Source organism: Suricata suricatta, chromosome 10, assembly GCF_006229205.1.
Source record: "Suricata suricatta isolate VVHF042 chromosome 10, meerkat_22Aug2017_6uvM2_HiC, whole genome shotgun sequence".
In the NCBI taxonomy this organism is placed as follows: Eukaryota; Metazoa; Chordata; class Mammalia; order Carnivora; family Herpestidae; genus Suricata; species Suricata suricatta.
Window position 1 is genome coordinate 133,470,388 of NC_043709.1, and position 12,840 is coordinate 133,483,227.

At 45.2% G+C, this 12,840-nt stretch overlaps 1 long non-coding RNA gene across 1 annotated transcript; it reads right to left on the reverse strand.

The window, feature by feature from the left end:
- Nucleotides 1–457: 457 nt before the first annotated feature.
- LOC115303814 lies at nucleotides 458–1,013 on the reverse strand. The gene is made up of 2 exons (XR_003914252.1): nucleotides 809–1,013; nucleotides 458–572 (listed from the first exon to the last, which is right to left on the reverse strand). It is a non-coding gene; the product is annotated as an uncharacterized LOC115303814 (long non-coding RNA).
- Nucleotides 1,014–12,840: the final 11,827 nt, after the last annotated feature.

Here is a 12,840-nt window from a genome sequence, read left to right on the forward strand (position 1 = left end):
TTTTTTCCTCGTATAAACTCTCCCAATGCTGTCTCGTTATTCCTGATCCTCTCCTTCTGCCCCCCATCCATCTCCCTTTCCAGCATTCACACCCAACAGATATTTGCAGACATTTATTATGTCTCTCCCCGGTCGTCACTTAGGAGAGTTATTCATACTGCATTCATTTAAAATGTCTTCATAAATCAGCGCAAACAGCCCCTTCATCATCTTCATTGCTTTTCCCTAAACTCCCGTCAGGTCCCTGCATGTCTTGCACACACAATTGGGAATCCAAAGGCCAGATAAATACCCTAATAGATGAGCACGCTGGATTCACTGGGAAGCCGCTTTGATTTTTTCCTTGCTCAAGGTGATGGTCTTGTGGTTGCAGTTTTTAAATTTCATGAACTCCCTGGAAAGAATCTACCATCCGGTCACATACGAGACTTTTAATTCCCAACAATCACATGGTTGGTTAGACAGGCAAGAGCTTTTATTCCCGGTTTAGAGATAAAGATGCCCAAATCTAAGCCAAGGCTTGCAGTCTGGTGGCTGGAGACGATTTCTATTGTACTTGAGTTCATTTCAATCTATAAAAATATATATACATTAATACTTTTTTAGTAAGTGGAATCATTTGAAAATATCTAGGTAAATTTAAGAGAGCCAAACGATTATGAAAATGACAAGTTTCCGTATTACTTTATGGAGCCAGTACCATTTTTGATAAAACCGAGTTTACAGCCACACAGAAGCCAAAATACCTCTAAACCCAGGAATCTCCCTTCTTAACCATTTCCTGACACGCACTCTCCCTCTTACTTACCTCTTCACGCCCTTGCTCTCATCCTGCTGTGGGCTGAACGTTTGTGTCCCCCCAAATTCATGTGTTAAAACTCACTCCCTGAGGTTATGGCATCCTTTGGGAGGTGACGAGGTCATGAGGGGTCAGTGCCCGCGGAGAGCGCCCTCGGCCCCTCCCGCCCTGGAGGACACAGAGAAGGCGGCGGTCTGCACCTCTGAAGAGCGTCCTCCCCAGGCCCTGACCATGCTCGCACCCTGATCTCTGATTTCCAGCCTCCAGTCCGGGGGCTTTGTGACAGCACAAAACAACTCGTACGCCATCCCCGTGCCCAGACACACACACACACACACACACACACACACACACACACACACGTACACGTGTGCAGCCTAAGCTACATCACACCTCCATCGAATAACGCAGCCTCAGTCCAGGACACGTGAGGAAGAAGTGGGCGCAGAGAGACCAGCCCCTCACGGAGACGGAGGCGAGGGCTGCAGTGAGTAAACACGCTGGTCTGGTGGAAGCGCTGGCCTCCACGATCGTAACTCAAACTGCAGATCCTAAACCGTGGTCAGAGCCCACGGCCACAGACACCGAGCCGCCAGGGGCTCCGGGGGCTTCTCCACGCGGCGTGAGCAAGAGGACGTTATCATCGATTGTGCCCGAACATCCTTACTTTTGTTACTCTGAAAAGTGCTATTCCAGGGGCGCCTGGGTGGCTCAGTCGGTTAAGCCCACGACTTCGGCTCAGGTCAGATCTCACGTTCGTGGGTTCGAGGCCTGCATCAGGCTCTGTGCTGACAGCTAGCTCAGAGCCTGGAGCCTGCTTCTGGTTCTGTGTCTCTCTTTCTCGCTGACCCTCCCCCTCTCATGCTCTGTCTCTCTCTGTATCAAAAATAAATAAAACATTTAAAAAAAAGTGCTATTCTACTGAATTTGCATGTTTCCAAGCAGAGCATTTGCCTTTCTGGAATTTTAAGGCCCGGCAGCCTTCACATAAGGGCAGATGAAATGCTCCTGGCATTCTGACATGACAGCCCTTTGGACTTGGGCTGGACGGGTCCTGACTGCTAAAAGGCAGCAGTAGAAATAGTAATAATAAGAAGCTCTGTGATGATTTACTTTGACCAGGATCTGTGGCTATGAATCTTCTCAACAATGACAAAAAAACGTTTTGCAGTGAGAAAAGGTATTTTCTACATATATGTATGGAATAGGAAGATGACCCATTTGATATTTTCTTTCAAAAGTTACAGAAGCACATTTAATTCCTCTGGAATAAAACACTTTCAAACTAACATGCAAATACTTAATTTATCTACTGAAAGTTTAGCCAATTCTAGTTACTCTACACAAATAGCTTTACTTCTTCAAAATGGGGACCTAACCCCCTCCCAGCTGAAGAGCTAGTGTTTCTGAGCTCTCCCCCAGCTAACGTAGAGGCCCAGTTGTGATGGAAACTCAACATTGATAATCTGACAAATTAGTTTATATAAATCTAGTCAGTTTGATTCTCTCTTCAAGAAAATACTAACAAGCAAATAATAAAAGTTGCTTTTATTTAAAACATGTGAGTGTGTGTGTGTGTTTCCAGAGGAGAAGGTGGCAGACACATTTAACAACATACAGTATTTACGCTGCAGGTTTAGGGTGCAAGAAGTCATCCAACATCTACTTAGGCAGGGACATACCAGCGGACATAAAATAAAGAAAAATAATCACTGCTGATTTTTACTAAGCACCCAGCATAATGCCTAATCTGTAATATGGCAACAGAGGAGTGGAAATGTGGCTAGTTCAATTTGTAAGGAGCTGTCATTATAAAATACACGTTAGATTTAGGTTTGGAAAACACAATATGAGGAAAAATAAAATATATCAGTAATTTTTATTTTCACTGCATAGCGAATGATAATACATATTGCGTTAAATAAGCCAGATAAACTCAATTTCATTTGGTGTCTTTTCTCCTGTGTTTTTAATTTTTTTAATGCTTATTTATTTTTTGAGAGAGAGGGAGAGAAAGAGACAGAGACAGAGCGTGAGCAGGGGAGGGGCAGAGAGAGAGGGAGACACAGAATCTGAAGCAGGCTCCAGGCGCTGAGCTGTCAGCACAGAGTCCAATGCGGGGCTTGAACTCACAAACCGTGAGATCATGACGTGAGTCAAAGTCGGATGCTGAACCGACGGAGCCCCCAGGCGCCCCTCACTGGTTTTCACGTGGCTCCTAGAAAGCGTGGACTTGTGAACGTGGCTGCCATTGTAGTTCTACGGGAGGGGCTGTTGGAGCGCTCCCCTCACTGTTTCACAAAGAAGCTCACGAGACAGGCTGTGGCAGGGCCTGTGGCCACTCCTGTCCGGAGGGCTGGGCTCTGCCATCGAGCTCTGGGCCCTGTGGCTCTGGGACTCCAACTGCGGGTAACGCCAAGGCGCCGTCATCAACGCTGTGACTCCTTCAGTCGTGTAACCCTCATCTGGCAGCACGCTTCTTGTACCCGGACCATCGCGTCTGATTGCTGAAATCAGAATCACACAACACAGACGCGAGTCATGCGCTGCAGGAGACGCCTGTGCAGCTTCACGATTTCCCAGGTCCTGCCGCACACGGGCAACTGCGTTACAACTTTAACTCTCTCCACCAACACGTCATCCTTAAAGACAGCTTCCAGTCTCTCCCAGATTCACCGCTTCCCAGGACGACTGGGGACGGGATGTCCCTTCCCTTCAGAAGAACCCTTGTGCTGACAAGTGTGGCGTGGCTCACTGGGCCTGAGAAAACGGTTCCTCCAAGATCGGCCCAAACTGTCATTGAAGTGCTCCCTGTGGAGTGCTCCCTGCCCAGGATCTTCCCGGAAGGCCCTGGCTGCAAGAGCCTGCACACACTGGAGCCTACATCCCCTTACCTCTTTGAGGGATGCTCAACGGTATTTCAAGCTCCAGAACACAGGTGGGGCTGTCCAAGGTCCTGTGGTTGCCCTGCACGTCAATCTTTCTCTCTGCTCAGTACCTCTTCGTTAACTTCTTCATACATGTTACTCCTAATAGTCCTTCCTGATAAAGACCTGTAAACAAATTTCAGACATTGTTTCCTGAAGGAAACAAACTCAAAACAGACAAACTCAAAATCACTTGGCAGTAGGAGATTTCTTAGGTGCATTGATGTGTGACTTAGATAATGTCAGACCTTGGACATTCACCTCCCAGTAGAGGCTGACTCCTTACGCCCACCGGAGTCACACTGTGAAAATAATCCAGGGAAAAGCTGAGTGGTGAGGGGTGAGGTGGTTTGAGATGTGGTTCTAAGCCTCCCTCCACAGATGGTGGGCAGAAGGCAGGATGTGTCTGTGCTCTGTAGATACTTTCTGCCAGAACCCTCCTTGTGGATGACGTATTTCCATGGCATTCGTCGAAACATCACATATCTGGGTATTTGGCCCATTTCTCCTCAGTTGGCTTCTTCTAAGCTTCACTGTTCAATCAGGTGCTTTGGGCCAGTCTTCTACTCCTGGACCCTGGTCATTTCTTTCACATGCTTCCAGCACCTTCTCTGGGGGGAGTGCAAGCTCACAGACATTTCAGCTGAGGTAATGGCTGATAGCCCAGGTTAAACTGTGATTGCCACGTTTCCTCAACTTATGGATCAGAAATGGATTCCCTCGCTGACTTGTGGGTCAGAAGGGCACCCTCTCACATCCTGCCTGGGAGCGCCATCTCTGTCATTCCTGATGGAATGTCAACTGAGCTCAGGGGTGGAGAGGCGTTTCTTCCCAGGAGATGCTGATCAGCAGTGAGTTATTTTGGTGAATCACCTGGTTTTTCCTGTCACGTTTTCAGAAGGCAATTTATATGCAAGCAGTATATCCAGGCTTCCCAACATATTATTCAAGAGGAGAAAGGGAGGAGGCACCGGGTGGCTCAGTCAGTTAAGCGTCCAACTTCAGCTCAGGTCATGATCTCACAGTTCATGAGTTTGAGCCCCGTGTCAGGCTCTGTGCTGACAGCTCGGAGCCTGGAGCCTGCTTCCGATTCTGTGTCTCCCTCTCTCTCTGCCTCTCCCGAACCCATGCTCTGTTTCTTCATCACTCAAAAATGAATGAATATTAAAAAAATTAAAAATCAAAACAGACAAACAAAAACAAAAGGAGAAAGGGAAAGACTTTTCCCACCAGAGCTGTTTTATACAGAGAGGACAAGACGCATCTCACAACAGAGACAAGCTCTCTTCTCTGTTCCCGAGACCCTGACCGAGGAGCATCAGTGCGTGGTTTCCTGCAGTCCTCTGCTCCCCAGTGCCTAACCAGTGAGCTTAACTGGGTGTCATCCTACGTCAGCTGAAGACCAATGGGGCTTTGGAAAGCTCTTTTTCCCCAATGAAAAAACCAGAGATCACTAGTCCAAGTATCTGATAATGAAGAGAAAATCAACAGCATAGTTTCCACTGGTTTTTAGACATATGCTTACAAAGAAGTACATGTGGATCCCACTGAATCTTCCACAGGCTTCAAGGTCCTAGATTTCTTTTTTTTTAGGTCTCACTTTGTCCCTGGAAAAGTTGGTCCCCTGAGGAGCGTTTAAAGCTAGTTCTGGGTGGAGAGTAGAGAGATAACTGGAATATTTAGTGCAGCGCACACGGGGTGATTCCAGAAAAACCCATCCATTCTCTGCAACCTTGTCTGATCCTTGCCTGATGAGCTGTGAGACTGTGGCTTATGCAATTGCTCTGGGCATGTTCCCGAAGTTGTGTAGGCGTGCCTACACGTGCTAACCACCTCTCCACCCAGTAAGCCAGGTCTAGAGTCCAGCTCCAAGGCCACCACGGTCAAGTGCAAGGAATCCCTGCTTAACAGCACGGGCCTTCATCCTTCTCCACAGGCCAGAATCCTGGAACCATCTTAACCCATTTATTTCCCCCTTGCTTATCACATGTATAATAGCTCTCTTGATTTCTCTTGTATGAGTGCTCAATCCGACAATTTTTCTCCATTTCTCCCAGTGCTACCTGTGTTTGAGCTTCAGCTCTGGCTTCCTCATTGCTAATCCATGACCCTGTTCAAAACTTTCCTCACTTGCAATTGGAGCACATGTCCCAAAGGCAGATTTGTTTCAGATACTTCACTGCGCACAATCGTTCATGGCTGTTCATTGCTTTTAGAGAGAAATAAAGCAAAATTCTTAACTTCCGTTTTGCCTTTCAGCCTCATCTGGTGTCTCTGCTTCCCTCACTCCTGCGTTAGTGCAGCACTGGCCTGTTTTTTATTTAGAGAGAGAGAGAGGGAATCCCAAGCAAGCCCTGCACTGCCAGTGCAGAGCCCGATGCAGGGCTCAAACTTACAAAAGGTGAGATCAGGACCAGAGCGGAAATCAAGAGTCTGACCCTTAACTGACTGAGCTCCCAGCGCTGGCCTTCATAGTGCTCCAGGCACACCTGGCTTGCTTCCACCAGGGGGCCAGTCTTCTCTCTGCAGGTGCTGTCCTGAAACCCTTAGCTGACTGTTCCCCACTTGTCCTTCAGGTTTTAGGACATATATACACCCATGGAATCCTTCCCTATCTTGGCAAGTTTTTTTCATCACCACACAATTTCATGTAATAGCTGTCCTCTCCCTGTAATCATTGTTCGCTCCCCTTGTATTTATACAGCCTGGGCCGGAGTTGTATGAATGATGTCAGTCTTCTCCACTAGACTGTTCTTCATGAGAGCAGGTGACAAGTCTGTCCTTGTAGAGGCAGCACAACTACTGAACATGATTCTTTTCCAAAAGTCTATAATTCTGCATGAGCATATGTCGTAATACCAATGAGGTCTATGGTCTATGTTCTGAAGCACAAAATAGAGAAGAATAGAGATTGGTCATGGTGGCACAATAACAGACACATAGACCAATGGAATAGAATAGAGAACCCAGAACTGGGGCCCACAAATGTACGGCCAATTAATTTTTGACAAAGCAGGAAAGAGTATCCAATGGAAAAAAGACTGCCTCTTTAGCAGGTGGTGCTGGGAGAACTGGACAGCAACATGCAGAAGAATGAAACTAGACTACTTTCATACACCATACAGAAAAATCAACTCAAAGTGGCTGAAGGACCTGAATGTGAGACAGGACACCAACAAAACCCTCGAGGAGAAAGTAGGAAACAACCTCCTTGACCTTAACCGCAGCAGTCTTCTACTTGACACATTCCCAAAGGCAAGGGAAATGAAAGCAAAAATGAACTAGTGGGACCTCATCAAGATAAAAAGCTTCTGCAAGGCAAAGGAAACAATCAAGAAAACTAATAGGCAACTGATGTAATGGGAAAAGATAGTTGCAAATGACATATCAGACAAAGGGCTAGTACCCAAAATCTTCAAGGAACTCACCAAACTCCACACCCCAAAAACAAATAACCCAGTGAAGAAATGGGCAGAAGACATAAGTAGACACTTCTCCGAAGAGGACATCCAGATGGCCTACAGGCACATGAAATGATGCTCAACATCACTCATCATCAGGGAAATACAAATCAAAACCACACTGAGATACCACCTCACACCAGTCAGAGTGACTAAAATGAACAAATCAAGAGACCCTAGATGCTGGCAAGGGTGTGGAGAAACGGGCACCCTCCTACACTGTTGGTGGGAATGTAAACTGGTGCAGCCGCTCTGGAAAACAGTGTGGAGGTTCCTCAAAAAACTATCTATAGTACTCCCCTATGACCCAGAAATAGCACTGCTAGGGATTTACCCAAGGGATACAGAAATCCTGATGCATAAGAGCACATGTACCCCAATGTTCATAGCAGCAATGTCAACAATAGCCAAATTATGGAAAGAGCCTAAATGTCCATCACCTGATGAGTGGGTCAAGAAGATGTGGTGTATATATACATGATGGAGTACTACATGGCCATGAGAAAGAATAAAATCTGGCCATTTGTAGGAAAGTGGATGGACCTCATGCTAAGTGAAATACATCAGGCAGAGAAGGACAGATACCATATGTTTGCACTCACAGGTCTAACAGGAGAACAGAAGAAACCTAATGGAGGACCAGGGGGAGGGGAAGGGGAAGAGAGTTGGGGAGAGAGAGAGAGGCAAAACCTGAGAGACTATTGAATACTGTAAACAAACTGACTGTTGAAGGGGGAGGGGGAGAGGGAAGGGAGGTAGTGGTGATGGAGGAGGGCACTTGTGGCGAAAAGCACTGGGGGTTATATGGAAACCAATATGACAATAAACTATTAAAAAAAGAGAGAGAGATTGGTCACAAGTGTTACCATTCACCGACTTCTCCTACATGCGTAGAACCTGAAGGGAGCAGAGACTGAAGCACCCGCACCATATTTCTTAGAGGTCATTTCACACTCAACTATCAGATCTGTTTTCCTAATCAAATTAACATTTCTGAAAATGAAATTCCGCTGCTGTTGTGCTTCCTTTAGGTTTCTAGCGGGGTTCTCACGAGATTGTACATGACATAACGTGTTCGAGTAACTCATACACTGTGCTAACTGTCCCTTGTCCTGCGACGGTCCCCCAGGGTATCTGACTGGATATTCCTTGTGGTTCGAGGGCTGGCTCAAATCTCACCTCTCATTAAGACCATTCCCTTCAAACACCATCCCTACCAAAGAATATGAATCTCCTTATCATGTGCTACCATTTTTTCCTTAATTTCTAACATACTACATAATTTACTGACTTCCATATTTATTATTTATCACCTGTCTCCCTCAGCTAGATTTGTACTTTATTTTATGATATATGCAGGCATTGCAATGGTGCATAACTGGTGCTTAATAAATATTGATTAAATGAATGACAAATGATTCTTTTTCAAAGATAAGTCTACAATTAATATATGAAATAAAACTATTTTGAAAAAAATGTATTCTCCCTTCTAATTTATTCTGAACTCTCCCTGAAACTCCTATCATCTTTGACTATTTAAATTAGGGCACACTGATGGATCAACACAGTTTAATCTCGGCCGTGTATCTCTGAAGCATGCTCCAGCCCTCACAGTTGGTTTCCTTAACTAGCAGTGTTGTAGAATCTGGTCTGGATCACCCAGCAGAAGAACCAAGTGGCACTCGGAGATCTTGGAAGGCAGGAGGGTTATTTTAGATAGGTGGGCTCAGAGGAGATAATTCTCCAGAGGTCTGAGCCCAGAGCATCAGCAAAGGGAGTAATTTATGGCCTGTTACTTCCACATTCCTCATTAATGTGTGTGACAAGCAGCGTGGGAAGAAGAACCCGGAAGAGGGAGCCTTTGATCAGGGACAGGAATTTCCTTGTCGGTCCTGTCGGCCATCTTGTAACAGTTTCCCTATCAGCAGCTTCTCTCTCAATAGGCCTGAAGGTCAGAGCCCAAACTGACAGAGGTTTCACTTTTATATGATCATATGTAGAGTGACATACATTTGCTTTTTGAACATCGACTAAGAAAAGAACAAGAGCAACCACAACAGAAAAACCCAGGAACAAACCACAAGGGTTTTTACAAGTCTTCTTAGAGACAACCCAACCAGGCCACTGAAGCGGCCATCCCAGAATACCCTGGCTGGATGGCTTCAAGCAGCAGGACTTTATTCCTCACAGTTCTGGGGGCTGGAAGCCCAAGGTCAAGTTGTCTGTACTAGTGCTATCTTCAGGGCTTGGTCCTCAGGACTTCATCACCTCCCAAAGGCCTCACCTCCCAACACCATCACATTGAGGGTTAGGGCTTCAACATGAGGATTTTCAGGGGACACTAACATTCATCCATAATACAGTCTAATAACGCTTCTGGTAACTTGATTAGCTTGCTCTGAGCTTTCTATATTGCTTTATAAATATTTAAGTACAATGTATTAACAGTGAGGTTCATCAGAGAGTCAGAGTAATGAATAGGAGATCTGAAATCTGTACCTGAAATTGCCAATTCTGTAGTTTTGCTTTTGCATAAGAAAACTGGACACAAATCTTGGGTCACCAGGTTATTAACTCAGTCATGTATCCTGTACTCTTGCTTTGTACTCAAAACCACATCTCCAATCCTCTAGTTAACACTGCCATTTTCCTCCCAGACCTGATGCATGACCATGAATATAATTCATTCCCCTGCTTCAACCTTCGCAGGATCTCCATCCGCAAGCCCTCCACGTCACTCCTGGGAACTAGTGCCGTAAGGCTTTCAAAGACCCCTACGCTGATGCAGGCTTCCACATGTCCTCTGGGGAAGCCAACAGTCAGGCTTGTGGCTGGCACATGGTGGGTCCTGAATACAAATTTGAATGGATTAAACAAGCCTTTTCATCATGATGGTGCAAACTGTCTCTCCACATTTGAGCTGGGAATGCTTGAGAAACTTGACTCTGGTCATAAGGAAGAACAGAAAAAGTACTGGCTCTTGTGTTTCACAGACCTAGAGACGAGGCGGGGAAAACTTGCTCACCTTCTCTCCGCCCTGCATGGAGAGGTGAGGCCTGAGAGTGAGCCGGAAGTGGTGATAGTGAGGGGAGGTAAGGGCAGCACAGGGACGTGGGGTCTCAGGTGTCGAGCTGCTGAAGCGCAGTGGCCCTCCCACTCTTGTGGCTTCTTGAAAACTGCTCTTAGGAACAAAACATTCCTAATGGAGTCAGTTCTCTATTCAGAACTAAAATGCTGTGAGAAACAAGCCGGTTGCAATTAAAACCTGAGTGAACATTACAAAGAAATTATGTAAAAAAAAATTCCAAAAAAAATTCTGAGTAATTGCTGTGAAAAAAAAAAGACTTATAATCAAATGTAAGGGACAATATGGACATTGTAATGGACACAGCAGCAATCTATTTTTAATGTCTCTTACATCTAAAAAGATTGATCACATGTTAGCAAAGCAAGACTGAGGTTTATCACAAAGTTGACGTGCGTATTAATCACTTATTACTAGCAGTGAACAATTCTGTATAAAAACTTTACCTACTTGCCTAAATGAGCATGTCCATCCTGATGGCTTAATGGCCCTCACTTTTTCTGGACCAGATATTTGAAGAAACAGTTAACCTTAAAGACATGTGAAAGCCCTGGGCTATGTTCTGAATTATGGCCAAGGTGTCATGGCCACAAGATTGTTACAATGGTTATGAGTTATTTGAAGTTGTTTCATTAGAGAAATTATAGATTCTACTTTCTATAACTGGAACAATTGAGCCCTCCATCAAAGCAACTTTCCAAAACTAAGACTGAAAACTGGAATCAAAGTCAGAATGACAAGCTGACACTATATTATATTATAATTCCAAACAGGAAATAAGCCATTAAAATAGTGATTGACGATAACAGCTCTGTTCTTTTTGGCTCAGGGACAAATACAGGTTTCTCATGTCCGAACTAGACATTTCCTAGGCTCTGGCTTCTCTTACTAGTGATGGGATAGTCTACGAAAGGATATATAAAAGCACGTGAGTAAAATATACGGGGAGAGTTTCAGTGTTGGCCCAAACCATTTTGACTGTGGAAGAAACTGATACGTAACTGGAAAGGGAAGATTTTCTGCGGCTTTGAGAACCATTTTCCTTTGAGAAGAATTCAAGCGAGCATTTTCAAATCTAAATGACTTACAAGCAAATACACAGGGCAGAGGCAACCTTGATAAAACAATGTGAAGGCCTTGAAGGATCTGGGAAGTAAAACTGCTTTCGTTGCTATTGGCTCTTTGGTATTTAACATCTCTGAACCCATTTGCTTTTCCAGAAGGACAGAAAGCTCAGTGGAGTAGAATTTGAGCTTTGGAATCAGACATCCCTGCTTCACTTAGGAGCTCTGTGTCTGTGGCAATTCCAGTTAATGCATTTAATCTTCCAGTTCACCTGTGAAATGGGGATAAGGACACTCGTCACGGTGGTGTCATGACGACTGAATCTGTCGTGCACATAGAGCACATGCTGTGTGTGGCAAGCGGAAGGGGCCCAACCAAGTGGTTGAAATGCAAACATCATGCAATCGGTCTAGTATTTTACATGGCAACACACTATGACTAAATTATTTGTTTCTTACAACGGCAGTGTAGTGTAACTACCGTCTCCTAGAGTGACATTATTAGAACAGAGATTAGTCCGACCCTGTTCAGTTGAGCGGGAAAGTCTGAAGTGGAGATTCAAGCAACTCTCTAGTCCCTTCCGTCACATGCTTCTTCATACTGTATGCAAGGAGACACACACTAAGAGATTTCAGAAAAAGCTTTCAGGACGGGTCACTGTCTTCCAAATGAGTGATGTTCTGTCAAGAGTCAGACCAAAGAGGCACGGATAAGTAGTGTGCATCATTTCTGAGGAGAAGATCAGAAAAGAGGTTGATTAGGTGAGACCTGGTGGACGGAATCCCCACCTCCGGCCCGCTGCCTCCCCGCCAGTGGATCAGAAGAGGGCAAAGAAAGGAAATGTCATGCGGAAGTCTGCGGTTTGGCGGGTGCGGGCCAAAAACGATAAGGAGCTTGACTCTGACGGACGGTTCTGTAGGAAAGCAGGGGCAAAGCGAGTTCTACAAGGGAACACAGGCAACGCTAGACAGGTTAGGCTGAGATAAGAGTATAAAGGCTCATGAGCCTTTCCACTGAAAATTCATATTCTATGAAGTTTTCTTGGTTTAATCATAAAAGAATTGAAGAGCACATACCACTTAGTGCCGGTGCGGATCGGAAGGAGTGCCGACGCCTGAGTCAGGTTTGATTGAAAACCTAGTGCTACTTCCTGTCAGCTGTGCGAGTTGAGTCATATAATTCCAACCGTATCCACAGACTAGAGGAGTACATGCACCACACAGAATTAGAATGAGGACTAAGTGAATTAGTAGGCATCAATCAACACTAGTTCTAATTTCTTCTGCCTAGCAGGAATATACATCTTGGGCTTACTGGGCAAGTCTAATGTCTGGACTGAGACACAAGCAACAACGTTTTAAACAATGAATCAGAAAACTTTTATTCGGGTTTAAAATATCACCTATCTATCAGCACTGGTGCCGGGAAAGGGGGAATGGAATGATTACGTGCTAATAGTGTCCCTCCGCCAGGCTGAATTAATTGGTATTGCAGCACTGGAGT